Source organism: Vulpes vulpes, chromosome 13 (assembly GCF_048418805.1).
Source record: "Vulpes vulpes isolate BD-2025 chromosome 13, VulVul3, whole genome shotgun sequence".
Lineage (NCBI taxonomy): Eukaryota > Metazoa > Chordata > Mammalia > Carnivora > Canidae > Vulpes > Vulpes vulpes.
Window position 1 is genome coordinate 116,748,567 of NC_132792.1, and position 27,263 is coordinate 116,775,829.

At 50.0% G+C, this 27,263-nt stretch overlaps 1 long non-coding RNA gene across 1 annotated transcript; it reads right to left on the reverse strand.

The window, feature by feature from the left end:
* Positions 1-22,373: 22,373 nt before the first annotated feature.
* On the reverse strand, positions 22,374-24,748 carry LOC140594961 (uncharacterized). The gene is made up of 2 exons (XR_011996250.1): positions 24,606-24,748; positions 22,374-22,677 (listed from the first exon to the last, which is right to left on the reverse strand). It is a non-coding gene; the product is annotated as an uncharacterized lncRNA (long non-coding RNA).
* Between the last annotated feature and the right edge of the window lie 2,515 nt (positions 24,749-27,263).

Below are 27,263 nucleotides of genomic sequence, written 5' to 3' on the forward strand. Positions count from 1 at the left end.
ATGCTAAAATACAAGCGGTGGAAAGACTCTGGGCAAAGAGACCAATTTGTTAATTTAATTGAGTTGCAAATAATCAGGGAGCCAACAGGGGCTGTGTGAAACCCATTAGGTGTTCCCAGAATCAGCGGCAGGGCAGGGTCCTGAGTGGAGGCTGGGCTCTGTGGACCCATCTTCCAACTGTGGGGGGGTGGGTGGAATGCTCCCCCACCCCCCGTGCCTGGAGCTGCTTCCTCCAAGTGCCAGGGGAGGCAGAGACATGCTCTATAGGGGCTTGTCACACAATTAGTGGCTCCCCGTCCCCTTTACTGGGCTGGTGTACCATTCTCCCTTTCTCCAGAGCCTCACCCCCAGCGGGGAATGAGTGCCATCTGCCTCAGGAGCTCAGTTCCTCCCCTGCTTGGGAGCAGCTCAAAGCCAATGGTTGGCTGACTTAGAGCACAAACGCTAGGGCTCCTACCAAAAGTCTTTGCCTGGAACTGAGAGATTTCCTGGGACGAAGGACTTGCATTGCTGAAACTGAGACAGTCCGGGGCAACCCAGTGTGTCACTCTACCTTTACCTCAAGGCTGAGCTAATTTTGCTATGCATGCACGCTCCAGGCCTCTCCCTGGGATCAGACTCACAAAAGAGGACAGGAGAGACCACATCCTTCCTTGCTAAGCTACTTCCCAACCGGTCCTACTTCCTTCACTGCTGAGAGGACTCCCCAGTCAATGGTGTGTTCCAAATCCTTGTCTCAAGCTCTGCTTCTAGTGAACCCAACCTAGACATCCATTTCCTACCCCTATTGCCACCATGAACAAACTATAAATGCAGAGGGAGTTCTTTGGTACTTCTAATGGCTTTGGTGACAAGGAATGTTCAGGACAGTAATAAATAATAATGATAATTATTGATTTTTCAGGGAGCTTCTTCACTTCACTATGATGCATCCTAACTCCAGCTAGTTGTCAGAGAATTTGTGTCTTAGCTGCACAGAAAGTGGAGGGCCTGAGGCCGGGAACAATTCATCTTTCTCTGCCTTTATGGTAAGAGCTGTGTAATCAACGCTGCTCTCAGCTCTGTGAAGGCTGAGACTGAGTGGCACATAGGCCCTGCCCTCCTGCATGGCTGGGTTAATACGACCATTTCACCCATAATGTCTTAGAGGAGCCCAGGGGGTAAGTATGGGGCCCCCTTAGGTGGCGATGGGGTGTGAGTTCCCAGGAAAGATTGTCCAGGTGGGTTGAGGGTACCAGGCGGGCTTCCTGCAGGGACGAAGAGTTATGGCAAATGAAAAGGAGGGAAAGCAGAGACATCCTCAGAAGTCATCCCTAAGGCAGGGAGTCATGGGAAGGGAGGCTCCCTGGGACCCTGGGAGGGGAGGCTTTTCTGGAGGGAAGGTGTGGTGAGGAAGGAGGAGATAGTCTGGGGACCTTGGCTCAGTGCTGAGCAATTAAGTTAGTGCGGAACAGTGCTCTGTTCCGTGGCAGCATGCGAATGGCTCCCAGAAAATGTCTGGGAGAAAACAGACCTAGCCAAACCCTGGACAGGTGAGAGCATCACCTCCTCCCTGAGGGATGCCGGCCCCGCCCCCCGGGAAGCTTGGTCAGGCCCGTGGGGAGCTGGGGCCTCTCTTCTTCCCCCCTCACTTCCCTAGGATGGCCATAGGCAGGATATATGAACATTCACGAAGAGTCATCAGCAGGAGATGCTCTGCCCTTTCCTCTTCCCTCTAGACAGCCCTCTCCTCTCTCATCCCCTCTGACCCGAGTAACTGCTAAGTCCGGTTGACAGCCTCCCTTCCTCCTGGACACCACTGCACCTTGCTCCTCCCGGAATACCGGAATACCGCTTCCAGCATGTTCCTCTCCGTCTAGAGGACGTTAGAGTCTCCCTACTGCCCTCCTCGTCTAGAGGACGTTAGAGTCTCCCTACTGCCCTCCTCGGATTAACCTCTGAAGCCCTCTACACTCCAAAGCCCCTTTCTTTCCCCTCCCTCCCCTATTTAGCATTTTTCCCACAAGCCCTGGGTTTAGTCAAACAGGTCATGTCCCAAGCTACCTTGGGGGCTTTGTTCAAACTTTTCTTTCTGCCAGAGTACCTGGCTCCTTTTCTGGGCCTGACTCCACTCCTTCCCAATGCCTCCCAAATGTCCTCTCATCGTACATCCAGCCATACTGGGCTTGCCCTCTTTAAATTTCCACAGCCGTGGTGTGGTAGATTGTCTGCAAAGACGGCTGCCAGCAGATGCTCTCTTCTGCATGCATATGCTGCTCTGCTCACCCAAATTCGTAGTCTGAGTCTTGCTGACCCCAGGGAACCCAAGCTGGCTTCATGACTTGCTTTGACCTATAGAACTCAGTAGAAGCAATCAATCCTGGGACAGTCTGGTTTTAGATCTCAGGAGACCTTGTACTTCTGCTTTTAGAGTCTTAGAGCCCTGAGAAATCTGGTAACGGAGTCTGGCTGCCCTCTCAAGAGAGAGGCCTGGCCGGGACCCAACCAATCCAGCGGGAAAGTCAACTGGATCCTCTTTGCCCCCGTCAAGCTGCTGCATAGACCCATGAGAACAGAGACCAGCCTTCCCTGCTGAGTCCCTATCCACACTGCAGTCATGAGCAAACAAACGGCTGTGGTTTTAGGGTGTTCGGAGTCAGCTCCCACTTTGGTCTGAATCCGGGCTCTGCGGAAAGTACTCTTGTAGAAAGCACTCTCTGAGAGCAGACTCGGTGCTAAGTACCTGGCACACACTATCTCACGGAGCAGGGACCGTGATTGTCCAGCCCACACGGGGAGTAAGTGATTTTCCCGGGTCCACACCCAGTAAGTGATAAAACTGGACTATCCTGAGCCTGAAGTTCAAAAGTCCAGATGCCTAATGATTGCTTGCTAGCAACATGAGCTGTGTGACTGTGAGTATTTAACTTCTCTGCACCTCCTTCTCCTCCACCGTGGGGTACGGAGATAAATATGGAGCTGATTAGGGATGGATGTTTACAAAGATAAAATGTGGTGGCTTGCATATGGGCTGGGCACTAAGCAACTGCTCATGAAATTCTGGTTCCCTTTTCCCTGGTATATGATGTAGAAACAGTCTCCTGGTCTCCTCCCAACAGAGACTGTTGAAACCCTGAAACCTCAAGTCTTCACTGACAAATAGTGCCAGGCTAACCCACAAAAACTTACTTAGACCAGAATGGGCCAGAAACTCTGTGTGTGTGTGTGTGTGTGTGTGTGTGTATGAATAAAGACATTAGTAGAAGTCAATATTAATAATTAAGCAAGGTGATTGGGAAAGGGGTTTGTACTTATCTTAGTAACAGCCCAAGCTTACGGGGTGGGGGGTGATGAAGACGGGCCATGCCAGCCTTGACCTTAAGCTCAAGGAAACCTCAAATACCTCCTGCTGATGTGGGGCAAACGTGGCTGGTTGTTCAAAAGCAGAGAGAGGAGCCTCCAGGCTTGAACTCCGTCCTCCATCTTTCTGCCCCTTATGGAGCAGCCAGCAGGGTTTGTGCCAAGGAGTCACTGCAGCTCCTATGGCCACAAGTGGTTCCTTTACACCTGCTTCTGTGCCCATGGGTGCCTGTCCTTCAGAGAGCCCCAGAAGGTATTCTTCACGAGTGCTTACCGTCCTGGGCCCAGGGGATAAAGCCAACGGTCATGGTGACCTGATCCTTAACAGAATTGCCTCCAGTGCTAACTTACTACTTTACTAGACCTTTATTATGGTTTTGTGTTTGTTGGTTCACAGCTTCCTTCATAATCACCTGTCCCTAATTTGTGACCTTTTTTGGTTAAACCTGGCTCATGTCAACAAGAGAACCTCATTTTCAATGGATCCATTTGTTAATAGCTCAGACTTTGTCTTCTTTTTTTGTTGGTTTTTATACCAATATTTTCAGATGCACTTATAACCCATTAGCATCCTCACCATTCTAGTGTCTATTTGAAAAGACACAGCCACCGTGGCTCCATGGCACACTATACTACATGTTCTGAATTTAGGTCTTTTTCACGCTGAGAGTTTGTGAATGGTAGGATGGATAAACAAAGTGTGGCTGACCCATATCCCAGAATAGTAGACAACTATGAAATGAAAACACCATAGCTACACTTGGCAACATAGATAAATCTCACAAACATGATGTGGGATGGAAGGAGATCAGATACAGAAGAATAGACATGGTAATGGTTCAGTGATGGATAGTGGGGAAGGCCTAAGAAACGTGAGCAAGGGTTACCCTGAGAATCCCCAGGATGGACCTGAGAACAACTGGCGATGTTCCATTTCTTGACCCGGAAAGTGCTTCCACATATTTGTCTTGGAATATTTTGTTAGGTCATCTATCTACATGTTTTTGATAATGGAGAGGGTGGAAAACATCCGTGTTCCAAATTGAGTAAGAACTTAGGCATTAGAAATTCTGTTCCAGGGGATCCCTGGGTGGCGCAGCGGTTTGGCGCCTGCCTTTGGCCCAGGGCGCGATCCTGGAGACCCGGGATCGAATCCCACATCAGGCTCCCGGCGCATGGAGCCTGCTTCTCCCTCTGCCTGTGTCTCTGCCTCTCTCTCTCTCTGTATGGCTATCATAAATAAAAAAAAAAAAAAAAAAAAAAAAAAAAGAAATTCTGTTCCAGGGATCCCTGGGTGGCGCAGCGGTTTGGCGCCTGCCTTTGGCCCAGGGCGCGATCCTGGAGACCCGGGATCGAGTCCCACATCGGGCTCCTGGTGCATGGAGCCTGCTTCTCCCTCTGCCTGTGTCTCTGCCTCTCTCTCTCTCTCTGTGACTATCATAAAAAAAAAAAAAAAAAAATTAAAGAAATTCTGTTCCATTTATCAGTGTTAGGCTTCCTGACTTATCGTTTTACGTTTACCTCTGAGTTTGCCAATTAAGCTTAACCGAAATCCATCCATCAGATAAATCTGAGAATGGGGACTTCAAAATCTACAAGCTTCAGATTCCTGCGTGGTATTTGCTAGTCAATAGGTGTTGAGCTAGGTGGGTAATCAGTCACCTGAGTAACAGAACCAGTAAAATGTGTGCATACACAGCAAGAGATTTACTAGAAGGAATCAGCTTAGGTGGTTATGGAGGCTGGCAAGTCCAAGACCTGCAGGTGGGTCAGTAGATCAGAGACCCATATGAGTTTGAGTCTGAAGGCCATCTGCTATGGAACCAGAAAGGAGAGATGATGTTCAATGGCAGTGTGCTGGAGGATTCGCTCTTGCCTGAGGGAGGTCAGTCCTTTGTTCTATCAAGACTTTCAACTGATTAGATGAGGCCCACTCACATTCTGGAGGGCAATCTGCTTTACTTAAAGTCCACTGATGTAGAGGTTAACCTCATCTAAAATGCCCCCATAGAAACACCCAGAATAATGTTTGACAAATACCAGCAAATTGATGAATAAAACTATCATAGTGGGGCCACATGCCACCTGATTCACTCCCCACATGGCCTCATGAGTGGGTCATCTTTAATCCCATTTTGTACACAGCATTTACGGACACTGGCTGAGGCTGCATGGCAAGTAGGGAGCAGAGGCAGAGAAGCAGCAGAGAAGTCAGTGTGACACCCAGGGAGGAGTGCTAAGAAAGCTTTCCTTTCTCTCTTTTTTTTTTTGCCATGAGATTCAATCCAGGAAAAAAGTAAACATTTACAAGCGGCATCTTGTCATCCCAAAGGAAAATAACTTGATTACACGTCACAGGGGAAATAAATGTATTTTAAGGTATAACAACCCAACTTAGTGATGGGAAATGGTCTCTGCTTTTTAGTGATAAAAATGTCATATCTGGGCATAGTTGGGAGGAAGCAGCTTTCTAGTGTTTCATGCTGTGAGGGAAGCGAGGTCCGCTCTGTGGTGCATTCTGTATTCTACCAGAAAGGCGACCGAGGACAAGCAGGCTTCGTTTCAGATAGAAGAGAATCCAACTGAGTAGGTATGCTGGCAGAAATTTCCAGGTGGTCAGCGGCCAGGGCTTCCATGGCTGATGGATCTGGCTTTTTTTTTTTTTTTTTTTATCACATCTCATCTGACGTCAAAATCCAAAGTGTGCCTTTCCCTAGAGAAAGTGCGTCATTAGCACAGCACTTAACCTTTATCAACCTTTACCTGAATGCTCTTCGGAGGTTGCCAATGCCACCACGAGGAAAGGCAGCAAGAAGCAGTGGAAGGGAGGGTGAGGGTGAGAGAAGGTAGAGGAAGAGGGGAGAAGAGACCCCAGAGATGTGTTCTGAGAAAAATATGAAAGAGAGTAGAAGCTGGTTAAGGATGTCTGATTATTGAGAAAAGGACTGCAGTGGGATTGGGGAGCCCGAGAGCAAGGGCAGTGGGGGGACAGGATGAGGGAAGCCAACGGCCAGGGTGTGCACCATTCCCCCACAGAGGGAAGAAAGATGGTGCTGGTGGAGCCAGGGCTGGGCCACGTGGGGACCACAGGCCCGTGGGAGAAGGGGGGAGTCTGGGGGAGGTTGGGTGAGGGAAAGGGCCTCGAGCAGCCTCCCTGGTATGTTACAGAGCATGGGCTTCAGAATGGATTACAGAAAAATCACTGCAAATTCAACTCAATGTCCCGACAATGCCATCACCAACATCACTGTCCCCCTGTGTTTATGTGATACTATATTATGTGACATCAGTAAGAGGCAGTATTGTTTACCTTCTCGTATCGGGTGGCAGGAGAATGAAATACAATGATAAGCATGAGGTTCCGTGCAGAGTTGGCTCCTTTCTTTCTTTCCTGTCTCGTCTCAAGTGTTTGTAGCTTTGCTGCTTCTCACACCGTTAGTCAGTGTTTCACTTCTGTAATCTTCTCTCGTGGGTAAGACGGAAGCAGGGAAGGGGCACGATGCGTGAGGGGAGAGCAGAAGGAGGGGGTCCGGGAATCAGACGGTGGGTTAGCTGCTGGTGCTCCTCCTGCACAGGGACCATGACCTGGGTGCGGTGTTTCCTGCAGAGCCCTTTATCTTTCCTGCCTGTGTAATGAGTCTCTAACATTGGCCTTTGAAGGGTAGCCCTGAGCATTAGGCAACAGGGATGCTCAGTGCCTACATTGGCTCTGCACAAATGATTGTCTCTGGAGCAAAGCCCAGAATAAATGTTCAATAAGTAACCAGGGAACTAAACTCCATGAAGCCCAGTCCCTACAGGTGAGTTGGATTTCCAGTGTTTGCCAGTTAAAATCCTCCCTGGATCGCGTAAGCCTAAGGACTGGAAGTGTGGGTAGGAGGTCCTCAAACAGCCACGCCAGCACACAGGACCTGGGCCTTCAGACCCCATCCTCTGCCTGGAGGAAGCCTGCCTGGTCCCAGATGGTCAGGAGCAGTGAGGGCTTATCCCAAAGACAAGGCACAGGTCTTACATTAGCCAGTATGACCCGTCCGCACTGTGGACTCACGGAGCTACTTCCTTCATCCTCCTGTCTTCTGACTTTAAAGGCTGAGATCTGGTGGAAAATTAAAACCCGCTTTGTCAGATTCCCCAGAGATGAAAGGGAGTCTGGAGTAGATGTGGATACAGTAATTAGTACCCACCAGGCACTGGAGGCAACAGCTCCCAGCCTCTGATCCCAGGGCTTGGAAACCACATGCTTTCTAGACATGGCCAGGCCAGGAGAATGCCACCTTGCCAGCAGAGACCTCATGAGCCCTTGGAGGGGCTCTAGGCCAGTCTCCGTTCGTCCTGCTCATGGCCTCTGTGTGGGCAGGACTCTCTCCTCTCCAACATAAGGGTGTCTAACCAGGGATACATTTGACTGCCTTTGACTGCCTCTCACCTTGGGTCCTGTTCCTTTCTCTATTTGGACCCTGACCCCAATGCACTATCTTTTTTTTTCCTTTAAGATGTATTCATTTATTTGAGAGAGAGAAAACTCCAGGGTGAGCAGCAGGAGGGGCAGAGGGAGAGAGAGAGAGAGAGAGAAAATCTCAAGCAGATTCTATGGTGACCGTGGAGCCCAACTCAGGGCTCAATCCCTACAACTCTGAGATCATGACCTGAGCCAAAACCAAGAGTCAACACGTAACCGACTGGGCCACCCAGGTGCCCCAAGGAAGGATTTCTAAGTATGATATAAAAAGCACGACATGTGATAAATTTGACCACTTAAAAAACTTGAACATTTTATATGGAAATCCTAGTGCACTATCTTGAGTGTGTGGATAAGTCCTTAGGACAACCCAGATACTTCCAAAACCTTCAACAGTGTTCCGGCCCTCCTCCTGCATGCAGCCTACCTTGACAACACCGGCTCCAGCTCATCAGCCTCTCCTCTGATCTCTAGCTCCGTGGAGGCACCCAGGTTAGCATGTGGTTGTATTCACATGGTATTTGATTTTCTTCTACACAAGAGATTCTGGTCTTCTAAGTTAGGGAGCAAGCACCATGGGTCTTTTATGTTATTTCCCTGCCATCTCTGCTCAATTCATGGCCATCAGCCTCATTCCAGCCACTCTCCTCTGGACCCTGGGTTTCTACAACAGCCTTCCGAGTGGTTTGCTGCCTCTGTTCCTGCCCTGGAGCCATCCATTCACTTGGCCAGAGGTCTCTCTTCCAGCAACACTGATGATCTCAAGTCTCACCCACCTGGCCCCCATCCCTGGAGGCTCCAATGGCTTAGCATTGCCCTCAGCACGGTTGGTTCCCAAGCCTTCTCTGGGCTCACGCCAACCAGGCAGACACGGCCATAATTAGTTACCTGCCTACTGCCAGCCCTTCCCGGTAGTTATAAGCCCTGTGAGGGCCGGGACAGTGGCTGACTTGGCTACCACTCCATGTCCAGGGCCTAGCATGCTGCCTGGCACACTAATATGTTTTGTTGAATGAGTAAGTACATGTTTGAAGGACTGACCCTGTGTGGTCTTGAGATTTCCATCAAGCAGTGTTGACTTTAGTGCCTCCCTTAGCTTGAGCGTTCTGAGTTAGATCTCTAGCAAGAGGAATTGTGTGCACGTGCCTTATTAAGGAAGGGAAACCTCCACAATGGGAGACCAGTGAGGCCACGGAGGGGAGCCAAGGGTGGTGGCATGCAAAATATATTTTGTATTTTGGGGACAAATACAAAATATTTTTGTCCCCAGTGCTGGCCCAGAGCTCCTAAAACTCTCAGGATTTCCTGAATGATCTGAGCTTCTTTTGATATTCATAAGGACCCTCTTCAACCACACCTGAGTTTATGCTAATGAAGGACAGGGGCTAATCACCTTGTCAGTAGAGAGCTGGAGATTTGGTGCCACCACCCATCTGGAGGGAAGGAGTTGACTTCTACTGTGGATGGCCAATCAGTCATGTTTATGTGATGAAACTTTGATAAAAATTCTTAAACAATGAGGTTCAGGGACCTCACTGGTTGATAAATACATAGATGTACTGGGAAAGTGTTGCACCCCAACTCCACGGGGATAGAGGCTCTTGTTCTCCAGATCCTTCTGGGCCTGCCCTATCGATCCTCTTTACCTAACTCTTCAGCTAGAACTCCTCTAGCCCACTGGGCCTTTGGATCATCATTTCTCCAATGCCAACTGAGTGACTAACTAGTGTCCAGCCCATGGGACGATACAGATTCAGGACTTCGTCTGTCCCCTTGGAGCTTTTTTCCTCACCTTGCCAGGGTCACCCTCTGATGTTTCATAAGCAGAGTAGAAAGCAGTCTGCAAGAATTTTGTTACTTCTTTTTTAAAGTTTTAAATATATTTTAATTGAGATATAATTGATTTATAACATTATATTAGTTTCAGGTGTACAATGTCATGATTCAATATTTGCATATGTTGCAAAACGATTAGCGCGATAAGTGTAGTTGAGAACCATCATCCTCTGGAATTATAAACATTTTTTTCTTTCTCTTTGTTTTAATGAGCATTTCTTTTTTTTTAATGTTATTTATTTATTCATGAGAGACAGAACAAGAGAGAGAGGCAGAGACACAAGCAGAGGGAGAATCAGGCTCCATCCAGGGAACTCGACGTGGGATTCCATCCTGGGACTCCAGGATCATGCCCTGGGCCGAAGACAGGCGCCAAACCACTGAGCCACCCAGGGATCCCACATTTCTTTCTTTTTTTTTTTTTTAATTTTTTTATTTATTTATGAGAGACACAGAGAGAAAGGCAGAGACATATGCAGAGGGAGAAGCTGGCTCCCTGCAGGGAGCCTGATGTGGGACTTGATCCTAGGACCCCAGGATTACGACCTGAGCTAAAGGCAGACACTCAAGCTCTGAGCCACCCAGATGCCCCAAAAACATTTTTTTCTTGTGATGAGTACTATTTTTAAGAATTTATTTTTAATTAATCAATACACCCAACGTGAGACTCGAACTTCCAACCCCAAGATAAAGAGCCACACGCTCTACTCACTGAGCTGGCCAGGCACCCCTGTGACGAGTGTTTTTAAGATCTACTCTCAGCAACTTTCAAATATCCAGTATGATATTATTAACTATGGTCACCACACTGCACATTACATTCCCAGGACTCACTTCACAACTGGAAGTTTGTGCTAGTATTTTGATTATTAATGATAAAGTGCTGGAACATGGAAATAATTTTTCTTTAAAAAATAAATTATAGGGGCACCTGGGTGGCTCGGCAGTTGAGAAACATACGCCTCTGGGTATGTTTCTGCCTCTCTCTCTTTCTCTCTCTCATGAATAAATAAATAAAATTTAAAAAAAAATAAATGTGGGATCCCTGGGTGGCTTAGTGGTTTGGCATCTGCCTTCAGCCCAGGGCATGATCCTGGAGTCCCGGGACCAAGTCTTGTGTCAGGCTCCCTGCATGGAGCCTGCTTCTCCCTCTTCCCGTGTCTCTGCCTCTCTCTCTGTGTCTCTCATGAATAAATAAATTTTTGAAAATCTTTAAAAAATAAATTACAGCACATTATCTCAAAATAATGCCTGTCTCCCTTACTTCTGTGCTGAGATTTTTCTTGAGCCATCAAGAACAGGGCTGAGGCACCTGAATGGTGAGTACCGCCGTGGCTGTATGCAGGGTGGTGAATGCCACCTGAGAACCGCCACAGCTGGGGGCATGTGCAGATCTTTTGTGAGTTCTGGCCTCTCCCTACATTGGGCAAATGGAAAGTGGGTATTTCTCTGAGGACCACAGAGGGCTGGGTCGGCTGTGGGGTGGCAGTGGTGGAGGAGGCTGCTGAGGGGGTTAACGACCTGCCTCTGCTGAGCCAGCCTTTCTCAGTGACAGGGCACTATTCCAGTTGCTGACTGCTCTCCATTTTCTGCTTATGACAGATCATTAAAGCCAGGCTCTGTCCCTGCTCCCTGCCACCTCGTTTTAATATTAATTGCAGCCAAAGCAAATGAGAAGAGCAAATCTGTTGTTCCTGAAACATGCTGCACCAAGCAGAGCCAAATTGTAAGTGATTCTATTTGTATGCAAGTTATTTATGTGACTGCTCTCTTCTATGAGTGTGGGGAAAAAGATGACTGCCTCTGGGATGAGAGGTGATGATGGGTGAGGGTCCAAAAGCCAGGGGGTGACCCCTGGGAGACAAGGTGTACTTAAACTCTGGAGGGGAGAAAGGTGTACTTAAACTCTGGAGGGGAGAAAGAGGAAGAAGATAGCTCATCCTGAGCAAAAGCAAGAGGCTGGGTTTGCTGCATGGTTGCCCACCCACGTGGAACATGGGCAGATGCATGTCCCAAAGTCCCATCCATCTTGTGACCTGTCATATCAAGGCCAGAGTTATCTGTCTTGTGGCTGCAGTTCCTCAGCAGCTCCTCAAGGCGAGTGACTGGTGTCAAAATGGATCCTTTGTCCTTCCCTGCTCAGAATATGAGGAAGGGATGTGTCTGGGGAACTTGAGCTGCCAAGGTTTGCTTGGGAGGCCTTGAACGAAAATGTATGCCACTTCTCGGTGGCAGTTCTGTGCTGGGTTGATTACCCAAGAGGCCCACAAAGCCTTTATTTAGGGAATAGCAAAGCAGGGGGTAGAGGAAAAAAGGAGGAGGGAATTCTTAAACTTTTGGCATTTGACACTTCCTTCAAATGTGAAAAAATCAGAACACTGGTAGACTTCTTTTTACATCATTCTCATTTAGATGTACGAATGGAGAGGGCTTGGGTATCCGTCTTTTCAGGATCTAGGACTTGAATGATGTAGACACCTTCTCCCCCATGCTAAGGCACAGAATGGGAGGAGGTAGGGCATTAGTGACTCAGGTAAGAATTCTGCTCTCTGGGAGGCAGAGATAAGTTTGGGAATTCTTTGTTCGGCAAAGCCAGATCTGGAGAGAAAAGGCCCAGTACACAACCCACCTGCCTGTGGATGTAAATGCTCCTTCCTGGGGCCTAGGGAGGTCCTACCCCGTGCACACTCTGATGTGTGGCCAAATCACTCACAGGGCTGGTTAAATCACGGATCCCAGGGCCCCACCCCAGCATGACCAGGAAAAAAAGCCCTGATTGTAGGTATGGCCAGTTTCTAGGGTGTTAATATTCCTATCAATGGCCAGTTTCAAGTGGCCACAGGATGCCACTGAATTTGGGGAATGATGTGCATAGTCAGCTTGTTCAGCAACCTAAGGAGGGAAAGCTTGCTGGCAGGGGACAGGCCCATAGCCTGGGGAGTCGGTTGAAATGATCCACAGGGCCACCCACCACCATGCAGGGCTCCCGAGTCCTCCTATCAGGAGACTGAGCCGTAGAAAGCATGAAGGCCGGAGGCCCAGATACACCTGGCCTATCCTTCTCTCTCCTGCTGCCTGGGGTCACAAAGATTTATTCCATGTGCTTTGTTTTTTTTAAAAGTTATACATGTATATATAAATATCCTTTTCCTGTTTCATAAAATTAAATTTTAAAAAGGTGCCAAAAAGAAAATAAACACCATGTATTATCCTGACATGCAGAAATAAACACTGTTAACATTTTGGTGTATATTCTAGGTTTGTGTGTTTTAGAGAACCCACTCTGCCCCACTCATACAAACACGCATACAGATTTTACAGAGCTGTCCTATATACATTATTTTGGAACTCTATTGTTTCACATCATATAGTCTCACAAGCATCTTCTCATGTCGTTCAGCGTTCTCCTATGACATGACTTGTCATGGGTGAAGACTGTTCCCTTATTTGGATGTACCATAATTTATATTTTGAACTCCTTGTTCTTGGAAATTTGCTTTGTGTTTGACCTTTTTCGATTTCAAACATGCTTTGATGAGCCTTATATCCATATGTTGCCATTCTACAATTTTTTCTTGGGACTCAGTTTTTTCTTTTTTTTTTTTTAATCGTTTTATTTATTTATTTATTTATTTATTTATTTATTTGAGAGAGAGAGCATGTGCAAGCAGGGAGTGGAGCAGAGGGAGAGAGACTCTAAAGCAGATATTCCCCGCTAAGCACAGAGCCTGATGCGGGGCTTGATCTCATGACCCCAAGATCACAACCTGAGCTGAAACCAAGAGTCGGACGCTCAACCGACTGAGCCATCCAGATGCCCCTTGGGACTTGGTTTTCTAATAGGAAACACTGGCTCAAAAAAACAAAAAACTGGATTCATAGTATCCAGTTGCCTTCCAGAGACATCACACCTACCGAGATTCCCATTGGCAGCATTTAAAAGTGACTGTTTCATCATCCTTTCACTGATACTGTGTTTTACAAGTTTTAGAAATTCTGAAATATGTGGTTTTGTGTGTTTGTCTGCTTTCTTTTTCCCCAGTATGGTGCAAGAGTCACATTGTGAGAGACTGACCAGCATCCAGATGTAGGACAGGCAACCAGTGAAGGTACCACCCACTACACTTTCAAGTACCACGAAATATTTCAGTATTTGTCTCCTAAGGAGATGCTGAAGGTGGCAGCTCGTGGAGTCAGTGATGCCTTCCACAATCCCTGTGTCTGAATTGGAGCCAGGGAGTGTGAAAGGCCTGGGTCTTCCCAAGCAGAACCATTTCTCCCAGTAGAAGAGTGACATGTGGTCATCACGGTTCCAGAAAGGAACAAGAATGGACAAGAGCAGGAAGCCGAGGAGAAAGAGGACAACGTATTAACAGGCAAATGAAGAGCAGACAAGAGAGGTGAATCAGAAGCGATCCAATAACCAGCCCAGGATTAAGTGCATCTGGCTCACCCGGGGATTTCACAGTCATTTTGCTTCAAGCTGCTAATCTTTTCTGAGAGGTTCCCTTCAAGCCGTCTGGAAGGAATGAATAAATGGATGGCTTAGCCAAATGGTTGCTCCTGCAGCGTTTTATGCATGGGTGCGCAGACACCTTGTCATGCCTCATTGATTCAAGATTCAAAGTATGGCCGGTGCACGTAAGCACAGAATTTTAGGGTTAGAAGGGGTCTACACAACCTGTCCATTTTGCAGACAACAAAACTGAGGCTCAGGGAGGTGATCACATTTCTCCTGAATTTACACATCACCAACATTGGCAGAGTTGGGACTAGGACTCTGGTCTCAGTCTCCGTCTCCAGCTGTTACTCCGGCACCATTGCTGTTTGTTTACTCCTAATTTTTTTTCAGCTTCCTTAATAGAAAAGCACAGAAAGAATTAACACGGGTCACAAGACTCAAAAAGTATGGCACATAATTTCACTCATGGACTTCCCCAGGAGAGAAATCACAGGGGAAGGCGCATATGTAGGAGGCTCAGACACATAGGTGTACCTGAATGTGAGCGAGCTGGGCAGACAAGGAAGCCCCATTTCCTCCTCCATGGTATAAGGTCATAATTGCACCCTCCTGACAGGTTGTGGTGAGGCAGAGGGGAGCGTGGCAGGGGGCACGTCATGGATGTCAGCTGTGTGCTAACATCTGAGAGAGTGCCAGTTGCCTCTTGGTCGAAGTGGAAGCGGAATGCTGTCTGACAGGGCATATTCCTTGTATGCAAATGCCTAACATTGCAAAGACACCAACTGCCTTGTGATAAAACATTTAATAAAAGCTGTTGTGGCTAGATCACTGTTGCCCATCCAAATGTTTCCCAGTGTGCTAGTTGGGTGGGGAGGAGGTAGCAATTTTGCACCAGAGTCAAGGGAATGGAAGGAGAGGAAAGAGGGAGACAGCTTATCCACCTGTTGCCTGGGTCTAGGAACTGTAGGGAAGGCCATGGCTGGAAATCCCTCCTGATACAGCTTCTTTGGCAGAGACTACCCTGCAAAAAGCAATGGCTAAGTGCAGAGGCATGCACGCGGTGAGAATAACACCCTTGGACCAGAGCCCAAGATTTGGGGTCTGTGGTCCCTGACAGCCCAGCTGCCTGTTATAATACCACCGGCACGGACACTGTTAGGACATTGGCCAAGCTTCCACTGGGCGGAGCCGGGACGGCCACCAGCAGCTCCCTTCTCAGCAGCCAGGGACACAGCAAGAATACGCAGTGGACACTTGACTCTTCTTGTCTGTGCCTGGTCTTTGCAACCTGGATGGAGTCTTTTGCAATCAGCAAGTCCTGGACAGTTCTAGGTAGAAAGAGAGGTGTCTGGAGGGATGTGCTGGGTTTTCTGTTCCTACAGGCAATGGTTGCACACGTAATGATTTGACACACAAAATAAAAAGGTCCATACCTGTATCCAAAGTGGGTCACACGGGTCATGAATTTATATCCATGAGACACGTATTTATAAACTCCCACAGAGCAATACCAACTGAAGGCCTTAGTAGCTCTGAATTAAATATATGATGCATAATTAAAAAGATTTTTTGGTAATTTATTGAGATGAAATTCACTTAGCATAAAATGAACCATTTTAGAGTGAACAATTCAGTGACACTTAGTACATTCACAATATTGTGCAAACTCCATCTGTAGCTAGTTCCAAAACATTTCCATCATTCCAAGATAACATCCCATACCCATTAGGCAGTTTCTCCCACTCTCCGCTCTTATTAGACCCCTGGTGACCACCAATCCACTTCCATCTTGATGGAATTATCTATCCTGGATGTTTCATACAAATAGAATTGAGGAGTTTGTGTATTTTTTGTAAAGGGAATACAGAAAGGAGGCAGTCGCAGAAGGGACATTGGACCCTGCAACTAAAAGTTAAGCCCGTGCTCTTGTCATTCTCTGGTTTAAAGATGAAATCTCTGCACTTCTTAGACTGGTTTTCAGGAATCTCTGTAAACTTTTTCTCTGCAAAGTTTTTCACTAAAGCTTTAGTTGATGATGATGATGATGATGAAGAAACAAAAACAAAAACAAAAACACTAAGTGCTTAGCATATTAGATTCTGTATTAAATGCATATAGGTGTTATCACACTGGATATTCACAGAAATTTTATCAGGTCGGTACATTTCATAGATGAGAAAAGTGACAAAGTGACTTAATACAAGATGACATAGCTGGTGGTGCAGAGTTAAGGTTGGAGACAAGTGACTGACTCTAAAATCCAGTCAAGGGGATCCCTGGGTGGCTCAGCGGCTTAGCACCTGCCTTTGGCCTAGGGCGCGATCCTGGAGACCCAGGATCAAGTCCCACATCGGGCTCCCGGAATGGAGCCTGCTTCTCCCTCCTCCTGTGTCTCTGCCTCTCTCTCTATGTCTATCATAAATAAATAAATACATAAATAAATAAATAAAATTTTAACAACAAAAAAATAATAAAAATAATAATAAAGTCCAGTCAATAAAGTTATAAAAACTTAGTACAGTGACAGTTAAGTAGACATATAGTGGCAAGCATTTCCTAATGTGTATAAATATCAAATAAGTATGTCATACACCCGAAACTAATATAATATTGTATATTAGGGGATCCCTGGGTGGCTCAGTGGTTTAGTGCCTGCCTTCGGCCCAGGGCCTGATCCTGGATACCCAGGATCGAGTCCCATGTCGGGCTCCCTGCATGGAGCCTGCTTCTCCCTCTGCCTGTGTCTCTGCCTCTCTCTCACTCTCTGTCTCTCATGAATAAATTAATAAAATATTTTTTTAAAATATTGTACATTAATTATACTCTGATTTAATAAAAAAGAGCGTTGATTAATCCCAACACATCTTACATTCTTCTTGTTTTCACTGGTACTCCTCAGACCAACCACTGGAACTTTTTAAAGCCTCTATTCCATTCTAATTATTGGTATTGTAGTATTTTCATATCGATAGCAAAGTCACTATAATTGGTTATTTATACATGTATATATTCACTATCTGTTTATTTGTATCTTGAATGCCTTTCCTTGCGAGAATGAAAATCCCTCCTAGTGCCTGCAACAAAATAGAAGCTTAGTAACAGTGGAAGACAAAATGACTGCAATCCTTGATTTAGCTACTCCTCTCACATCCCTGGGGCTGTTCTTCTGCCCCAGTCAGAGCCCCCTGAGCCCAGGAAGCCATAGCTGCTGGGAGCAGGGCCATGGGTGTGGGCTGTGCTGGTCTGGTCTCCCCAGACTGTGGCCCACCTGGTCCCCTCACCCTCACAACACCTGCAGCTGTACCGTGTCTGCCCCCCCCCACCCCCCGCCCACCATCCGGCCCCTCCTGAAGAGGCTTCTGTGTTACTGCCCCAGAGGCTTGCACCTGCTGTTCTCCTCTTGCTACCAGATTGCCCTCCTCTGTCTCATCCTTGGCTACTCTCGGTTCCTCTCCCCCCAAACCCTCCCTGTCTCTCTTATCTCACCCACAGAGATGGGCCTCTGTTTGGGAAGAGCCTGCGGCTGTCGCTGGATGTCAAAGATGACCTGTCCTCAGGCCCACGGCCTCACCAGGGGGAAGGCAGGGCTGGCGAGGGGCCTCACACACGATGCAGGCCCAGAGTGCCAAACTCCTCTGGGGCCTCAGGAATCCCCTTAGGGAAAGGGGCAGGAAGCAGGGCCGACAGGGCAACAGGGCGCTGGGTCCCTGGCCCTACTTAACCAAGATACCCTGCTTTTGTCTGTGTTATGTGATTTCACTTGAAAAAAGGATCTCAAAAGGTAAAAAAAAAGAAAAAGAAAAAGAAAAAAAAAGAGTAGTTGCTTTTTTCCTACTATTTTTTTCTACCTCCTAGTTTTTGTTTCATTTTGTTTTTAAGATTTTATTTATTTATTAGAGAGAGAGAGAGAGAGAGAAGTAGGGGGAGCAGCAGAAGGAGAGGAAGAAGCAGACTCCCCACCAAGCAGGGAGCACGATGCAGGACTCCATCCCAGGACTCCAGGAACATGACCTGAGCGGAAGGCAAACACCTCACCAACTGAGCCACCCAAACGCCCCTCTGCCTCCTGGTTTTACAGAGAAGAAAACTCTACATTATATAACTCAGACTTTGTCCTCGCTCCCTCCCTTCCTTTCTCCCATCCCTCCTTTTTTCTTTCCACACAGTAGAGTTCTGGTGAGTGGTTCCCCCCCCAACTGGGGACCTTATTCATATGCAGTCCTTGCAGCTTGCTCTGTGTGGCCCCCTTATGAAGCTCTCTCCCTCCCAGGTGCGTGGAGGGATGTGGGCATCTTCATCGCTCACCTAGAGGGGAGCTGCTTATGCCTCCCTTCCTTCAGTCTTTTCATGCCCAGGGGCCGGTCATAGATGGGCAATGACTCCACTTTGACCCCCCCTGCGAGGATAACTCTGGGGAGGGGGGTTCCTAACCTTTCTGTGCTGTGAGCTTCCTTGGCAGCCTGGTGAAACCAGCAGACTTGATGAGGAGACCTTTATTTTTATTTTTATTTTTGTTTTTGGGGGTTTTTTTAGACTTTTATTTTTAATACATAAAAGAAAATACAGGAGATTACAGAAGAAAGCAATTGTATTGAAATATGGATGGCAAAATACCTAAACAGACACACACCCACATATTTGTGACAGAGGAGCTTCGTGCTCCTTTGTTAACATCAAATAATAAAATCCAGCAGCAGGACGGACAGAACACTGTAATTCTGAAACATGACCAAATGTTAAGTGATAACCTGGGATATCTGCAATGCTGTGATACGATACGGAAATCGATGTGATTTCTATTGGCAGCAGAGTCCCCCATCCTGCCGTGTCATAATAGTGATTTATTGCCACGTTCATAATAGAAGGAAATGCTAAAATGTCATTTAGAAGTTCGTGAAAATACAGATGTGATTTTTTTTTTCATTTCAGTCTACAGATAACCTTCAGTTCTCCTTATGGAGTCCAGGCTGAACACCCTGCACCAGGGGACAGCAGAGAAAAAGCCCGACGGGAACTCGGATCCCTGAATGTCCAAGTGGAAGAGAAGGAAGGGCCGACGGGTCCAGGCCACTCACTTCCAGACGGTCGTGGGAGGGAGATGAACGTATTATATGTAAGCCCCGTAGTGGCGGGCATCTTTGTGACGGCAGCTTCGTCTACACCCTAACTACTACAGCCGGAGAGAAAGCGACTTGTTATGTTGTTGTCTGTTTTATCCATTTATGTGAATAGCTCTGTGCCTGTTGCTCTTCTGGGCCTTCTTCCTCTCTTGTGTGTGGACAATACCTCGATAGGGATCATGTGAGGGGCAAGTGTTCAGTTACTATGTGCTCAAGGAATACAAATCTGCATGACTGGGTCCCCACACCTACACAAGCAGAGGCTAGTGAACCGTGGGGCTCTGGGTGGTGAAGTGCTGGGTTTAAACTCTGATTCTGTCACCTACCAGCGGTGCCACTATGCACACTCACATAGTGTGTGACACTTTGGACACTCACTGAGCCTTAATTGTGACATTTGTTAAAAGAGGGATAATAATCTCTTGACGTGTCCAAAGTCCAACGGGATAGACCGGTGATAACCCAGATCTCAGGTGCTGCCCTCTTACCCCTGGAGTCCTCTCACGTGGGGCTCCAGCTTTCACCTGATTTTGAGGTTACTGTCCTTGCCAGGACTGTCTGCCTCCTGATGTGGGGTGCAAAGGTGGGGACGCGGCCTCCGGGTGTCCTCTAGCCTGCCCTCACTGCCCCCAAAAAATCATAACTAGCCTCCACTGAATGCCTCCTTTGTGCCAGGCACTTCACATTACCTCACGGGCGGCCTCACCATGATCCTAAGAAGACCCTTCTAGTGTCATTCCCATTTCTCACAGAAAGGATGCCTCAGGGAGGGCGAGCTGTTTGCCCATGGTCATCCCATTATCAAGCGTCAATCCAGGACTTGGACTCACCGCTGGCGGTTTGTCAACCAGATGGTTAAGCCCCGTCTGTGTGAGCCATGTGGAGGGAGGCAGGCAGTGGCCCTGTGAGACCGCTGGGCTGACAACAGGGAGCAGGGAGGCAGCAGCAGCCAGAAGGTGCCCAACCTGGGCCAGGTTGGGGATTCCCGGGCTGGGGGACCATTGAGCAGGTTCCATGGCTTCTGTTGTAAGTTCAAGTCCCCCCTCTCTCCTCTCCTGAGGGCTGAGCATTCTCTGCCTCTCGGCTCCCGTTTCCAGCCTCGGGGGTGACATCCTCCACTCACCTGCTGCTTTCCTTTGCTCTTCTAGGCCATTCCACTCCCTCTGGCCCCCTGCTCAGTGCCCTGGCCTGTGGTCTGGGCAGGGGCATGCGAATGGCCGTGGCATTCCAATGGGGCTGAGATCATGGAGCCCCGGAGAGCAGGCTGCAAGGGGAGGTCAGCCTGCGTCACTTGAGGGCCTTGCTGGCAGATCATAAAAGCTGGAAATGCCTGATGAGGTCATTGCACCCAGGCCCTGGGGGCTGGACCCCGCCAGCTCCCTCAGTGGTTGACACATCCCACCACCTCCTTTGGAGAGGCAGAGAAAGCAGGTCCAGGCTGGGAAGCGGATCTTCTTGACCTAACCCTTCCCTTTGCTTCACTGTTGGACCCGCCCTGGCCTCCTGGGAGGGGAAGACAGAACCCCAGCTTCTTGCTGGGTAGCTCTAGTTCTCCAAGGATCTGCAAACAGCCCTGAGCCCCTGCTTGCAGGACCCCACCTCCAGGGGTTCCAAGCAGCTGTCCCGGTCCCACTGATGCAGTGGGGTGTGGGAGAGTAGGGTGGGAAAAAGCAACAAATACAGTAATTAATGTTGATGTAAGAAGCCGTCTGCCATAGTGGATTGGGAGACACCAGGATCTGGAACTGGTGTTGTTCACCAGAGGGGCTGGCGGCCCTCATCTCGGGCTCTCAGTTTCCTCATCTGTAAAAGAAGCATGTTGGCCTAGAACAGAGGGGCACCGAGTGGGTGGGTACCCCTCCTCAGATGCTGCACTGGATTCCCAGCAAGGTCGGGCCTTTCCAGGCCTGCCCCACCTAACAACTTCTGTGTGCTTGAAGGTCGCCAGGAAATGACACAGAGGCCCCTGGAGCAGTGCCCAGATGCCTGTGTATCCTAAACCCTGACGCCCTGGGGGCCCAGCCCCTGGGAGAGCAAGTGCCCCAGCCTGCTTCTCAGAAGACCTAGTGTGAAGAGGGTGCCCACCCTGGGCCCCAGGAAAGGGGAGGAAGGGGACAAAGAGGCTCCTCCTCTCCCGTCCTCCCCTTCCCACCTCCTTGTGATGCGGCAAGAAAGAGGGCCGAAGTGTTTTGAGGCCCGTAGGACCCAGTTGGGTCCAGTGTCCGAGGTCACCCACACCAGAAGGGGCTTTGGCTACGCTCACGGTTGCCACAACTCTGGAAAGAACATCTGCTCTGCAGCTGCAGTCGCCCCAGTCGGGGCTGAAGGAGTGGAAGTTGAGGTCACAAAGCAGCTAGAGAGCTGTGCAAAGCCAGCAGCTTGCTGACTGATATTTTGAGAACACCAAGAAGCCGGTGATCATATCCCAAAATTTTCAGCTTCTACATGAAGCTACCAGGTCAAGCCAAGGCCGGGGGGTGGCTCCCACTGGGCCCCCTGCCCTCCCTGCCCCCACCCCACTCTGTCCTCGGATGGTGCTCAGATCAACCTCGGCTGATGCGGCTATGCAGGGCACCTCAGAGTTTACAAAGGTGCTCACCAACATCTCCCTGCCATGGCTAATTCCAGCCCAAAGCAGAGGCCTCTGAGAGTGTATGTGGAGTGATATCCTTCCTCACATACTTCCCCATTTCTAAGTGAAAAAACTGAGGTTTGGGGATCACCGAGCCATGAGGTTTGGGCCTAGCTTTTTCACCCAGACCTCCGTGTTGAGGTCTTTTCATCTGCCTGCTTAAGCCGTGAGGCCAAAATACATATTATAGGTGGAGAATAGGGAGAAGCAATCTACAGCCAGGGAGCCAAATCCAGCTCACTGCTCGTTCTTGTAAGTAAAGTTTTATTAGAACACAGCTGTCTCTATTTATTTACCTATCGTCCGTGGCTGCTTTTACTACCAGGGCAGAGTTTATTTGTAGCAGGGACTGTATGGCCTGCAAAGCCTCAAAGATTTACCACCTGGCCCTTTACAGAGCAAGTGTGCTCTGTTCTAGGATATTTAAATCAAGATGAGTTTCTCCAAGAAAGCAGGTCATTAGAGAAGTTACTTCTTAAGCAAAGGCCGGATGTCTAAGAGTCCACAAAAATGATGCAAACCACCACAAGCTCTGGTATTTAATCAACTGCTAATGACACCCTGCACCTTGCTGAGGCAGGCCAGTAGTGAGACAGGGTGGTAATTTTGAGGAACCAACCACCAGAGGAAGAGGGTGGTATTTGAGGCTAGAAGCTGGGGAGCAGGGGGGAGGGGCAGGTTTGAGTGAGAGCAGATTCTTAGGCTCCAGCTTGGGAAAGAAGCCACCGGGCCAGACAGGATGGTCCAAAGTGTTCACACAGGGGCTTGTACATGGTGGGTGCTCCATGGGTATCCTCAATGGAAATGCTGGCTTCAGGAAATGCTGGCCCTGTGAACAAGAACTCAGGCAGAGGGGCAGGGCTGAGGTAGATGGGAGCTCCGTGGTCATAGGCTCTGAGCAAAAGAACAAGTGCATAGCCCTCCCAACTGAATGCTGGAGCCTGGCTCAGTGTGTGTGTGTGTGTGTGTGTGTGTGTGTGTGTGTCTCCTAGGCTGAAGTGATTGTCTTGCTGGGTTCTGAGGGGCCACCTTGTTGGGGTATCAGTTTCTGGGGGAACAGGTGGGTGCTCCTAGGAGGTACTCTGGATCTTTTCCCTCCTTGGGACTGACCTTGGAGGTGGAAGGGGACCTGCTGTGGCCCCCCTGGGATGTGGGTCATGCAGGAAAGATGAACTGGCCCAGAAAGCTGACCAAGAAGCTCTGTGTCTGAAGGCAGAGGGTGTAGATTCTGAAAGATCTGTACTTGTTTCTCTTCCATTGTCCTTGAATTCCCTCTGCCCCCACCACAGCTCCCAGTCGGGCCTTAGTGAATGTTCCAGCCTGCGCTCAGCCAAGCAGGGAGATTAGGGGAGAGGTCTTATGCTTGATTTTGGGTGGAAGCCCTGAACCAGGAGTGGCAGTACCCATGGTCCATCCTCACCAGAATCTTCTCCCTTTGCCAACTTTGGCAGCTCTGGGTTTGGTTTTATTGGGGGAGGTGGCCTTTCCTCCTCTTGAGACGGTGCTGGACAAGGCGTAGCCTCTGAGGGCAGGGCAAGGACCAAGGGCACAAACTGTGACAGGTTAGTTTAGAGTCCTGGACAGGAGAGGTCCCCCTTGCTCTGGAGATGGCAACCGTTCAGAGGGGTCTCCAGGTTGTGTGCCCACGAACTTTGGGTGGGGGACCCTATCCCATGTGCTTCTCTGCATCTCTGCTAACTTCAGGACAAATTAGAGGCCTCGGAGGGAGGAGGGGAGCCTGGGGCCACCTCTCTCTCTCTCTCTCTCTCTCTCTCCTCTCCACTCCTCTAGCATAGCTCTCCTGGAGCTCCCTAAATGAACGGACGCTTCGGTTCCAAGGCAGTGGGCTCTTCTGTCTCTTGGCATCACACTGTCCACAATCGGATCTCTTCCAGTTGCTCTGGGCTCACGCTGGAGCTTCGGGGACGCGAGGCGACCTTGCCTGGCGGCTGGGGTGTCACAGCGCCTCTCCCCGCCGCGTGCCCCCCTCCGAGGACTCTCCAGCAGCCGAGACCGCAGGCACAGCTCCCTTTGAGAGGGACGGCGTGCTCCGGGGGACCAGACCCCTGCGGAGGCCACAGCGCAGGAGCCCAGCGCTTCCCGCTCCCCAGCCCCCGCAAGGCCCCGCCCCTCCCGGCCCCGCCCCTCCCGGCCCCGCCCCTCCCGGCCCCGCCCCTCCCGGCTCCGCCCCTCCCGGCTCCGCCCCTCCCGGCTCCGCCCCTCCCGGCTCCGCCCCTCCCGGCTCCGCCCCTCCCGGCTCCGCCCCTCCCGGCTCCGCCCCTCCCGGCTCCGCCCCCAGCACGCGCTGCCCCGCCCCCGCCCAGCGCTTTGTTCCCCGCGCGGTGCAGCTGCGCGCGGCGGCCACACGGGGGCGCGGCGGGCCGGCCTGCAGTCCCCATCCTCTCTCCTGGCCGCCGCGCCCCGCCTCCGCCCACCTGGGCCGCCAGCTGAGCGCCCCGGGGCTGCCCCAGCACCGCAGGACGCCCTCGGCCGGGGGCCCCTTTGCGATCGTTTCCCAATCCAAGCCTCCCGCATGGGAGCCCAGCCCGCTCCGTCCCGCTCCCCGACTCTTGTCTCCGCTCCTGGGGCCGGGACAGACTCGGGGAGCCCCTGCATCCCCCCACCGCATCGCCCACCGGTCTTGTCGGCCCCCGACCCCCTGGCGGGCCACCCTTCTGTCTGTGTGACGCGTGGCGGTGCTTTCTTCTCCTGGGGAGAAATCTCCGAGTCTCACTCTAGCTCGAGAAGAACACTTACCTTTCTGAGATGAGCTCTCTAAATACTTAGGTCCAGGTAGGCGCTCGGTCATGTCTGTTGAATGGCTAAGAGAACTACGGGAGGCCCTGGTGCATTCAGCACCGTACTACTTTTTTAGGACGATTTTGGGTTCACAGCAAAATTGAGAAATGCAGAGGCCAGTGCCCGCCCCCCCGCCCCCCCCCCCCCACAGCCTCCCTATTGTCACCGGGAAGCGGAGTGGCTTATTTGCTACAATGGCTGGACCTAGGCTGACTCATTATTGCGCCAAGTCCATAGTTTACCTTGGACGTCACTCCTGCCCTTGTACAGCCGATGGGATTTGACAAGTGTATGACGACACGTCGCGACCGCTGTCCTATCATGCCGGTTTCACTGCCCTACAGCTCCCAGGGCTCCCCAGTCACCTGCTCTCCCCCAGTCCCTGGGAACCACTAATCTTTTTACTGGCTCCCTAGTTTTGCCAAATCACCTTAATTTTCACAACCATCCAAGAGATAGGACCCTTCAGGTTTTATCTTTGAAGAAACTGAAGCTCAGGGCTGTGGCCAGAGCCTAGGCAACTTCCTGGCAGGAGGGTCGTTAAATGCCATGTGCCACCCAGGCTCTCTGCGTCTGTGGTCTGGATATCCTCCTGAACAAGAAAGCCAGCAGTGGCTTGATAGCAGAGCCTGAGGGAGCCCATCACCGTGGCCCTGACTCAACCTGGCTGGCAAACAGGCGCCCTTTCCCAGGGGACCCCACTCAGGGGACCCCACTGTCCTGTGTGCATGTTATTGCAGCTGGGAAGTGTAACAGGTGCACACTGCATGACTTTGCTCTGGGGAGGAGGCTGCTGGCAGGCCTACCCTGAACCTTAGCGGGCTGGTGGCCCCCGGCCTGTGGTCTGCCCCTCCTTTGCCCCACCCTGGGCTCCTGCCTCCCCATGAGAGACTTCCAGAGCATGTGTGGACATCCAGGTTCCATCCCCAGCCTAGAACTGGTGCCTCCAGGCTACCCCTCAGGCCTAGACGTACACACACTAAGGGGAACCAGACACCCACAGGAAAGGAAACTGCAGAGGCCCTAGAAGTGGGTTCTGGGCTCTTTATGTGGGGTCCCATGTACCCAGGAGATGCTTCAAGTGAGCACATCCCCTTGACCATCTGGTCAGATTTAACAAATGAAAATACAAGATATTTAGTTGAATTTGAATTTCAGATAACAAATAATTTTTCTACTATGGGTATATCTCCAGGGCATGCTTAAACTAAAAGATTATTGTTGTTTATCTGGAATTCAAATGTAATTGGGTATCCTATATTTTATTCACTGACCCTATCCAGTGGACTTCTGATCTTTGGAGGAGAGACGTATCAGGAAACAGGCCCTAGTGTGGCCCTCTGAAAATGAGGCATGGGGCAGGAGACCCAGTCAACAAAACTAAGGCTAGACTGGCTATCGGGTCCTGGGGACAAGGTCCTTGTCAAGGGCTAGCTCCTGGAAGGCCAGTGTGGTTTGACAATACATTTTACCAAGGAAGCCTCTGGAAGGCATGTATGTTGGAGGGGGCAGGAGAAAGGAGCAGATGATGATGGGAGTGGGGTATGGATCAGAGGAGTGTGCTTGGAGCTATGACCACCATCACTATCCCTCCTAGAGGGTTGGAGAGAGTCAGGGGCATGTGGAGGGAAATCCAAGGAGAGTTAGGGAGGACAGGAGGGAACATGGATGAATCCCTGGGCCTGCCTGAGTGAAATAGCACTGCAGGTGTACAGTCAGCTTCCCTAACTACACCTCCCTTCCACCCTTGTTAGCATCCTGAGCCAGGTGGTGAGGGGGGATGGACAGGACTTGAGGGAAGCAGGGCGGACCCCCTACTGAACAGGATCTCCCTGCTGCCTTGGTGTTGGCATTTGATGATCGGGGTCTGGGTCCATCAGCAGCGTGGCCTCCTAGGGCAGCAAGAAGAGCTGTCATCAGGAGAATAATTGGCATAGAGAGGAAATATTGGATACGGTAAAGAGACCAAGGCAAAGGTTCTAGAACGATTTCTGAAAATATTTTGGGACCGACTGACCAGGCTGTTTGAGAAGCTGAGCTCCGGTCTACCTAGGGGAGAGAGGAGCCGCCGTCCTCCAGGCAGCGTCCTGGACAAGCTCGAGCCAGCAGGGAATACTCCTCACCTGCTTCCCTGCCTCTGGCCAGGACATCTTCGGCTTCTCTACACCTCAGCCTCCTTGCCTGATGAGTGGAGACAACTGTGAGCTTATCAATCAAATGAAATCACACAGAACAGCAATTTGCTGACGGGAAAGTGCAAGTACAAGGCAGCATTGTTTATCGATGCTGTGTCTATTAAGACCTTCTTGGGGGCCAGGCCCTGTGTCAATTAGGGAAGAATTGCAGAGATTCTCAAGGAGCTCTGTTCCAGGGGGAAAACATGTGACCGGGTCACATGCGTGTAGACAGGGTACCCGAAGTGTGCAACATGGACTCAGGTCATGGAGATTGAATTTATCTTCAGACAAAACTTGAGAAGAAGATACACATACCTACTCGTGGTCCCACAAATGTCCACTTCATTGCCTTCTACCTCTACCCCCGATTCCCCCTCTTCCACACTCCTCCACAGAAGGGCAGTGGGGTGGGTGGCAGAGAGAAGATGGTTACCCCAGA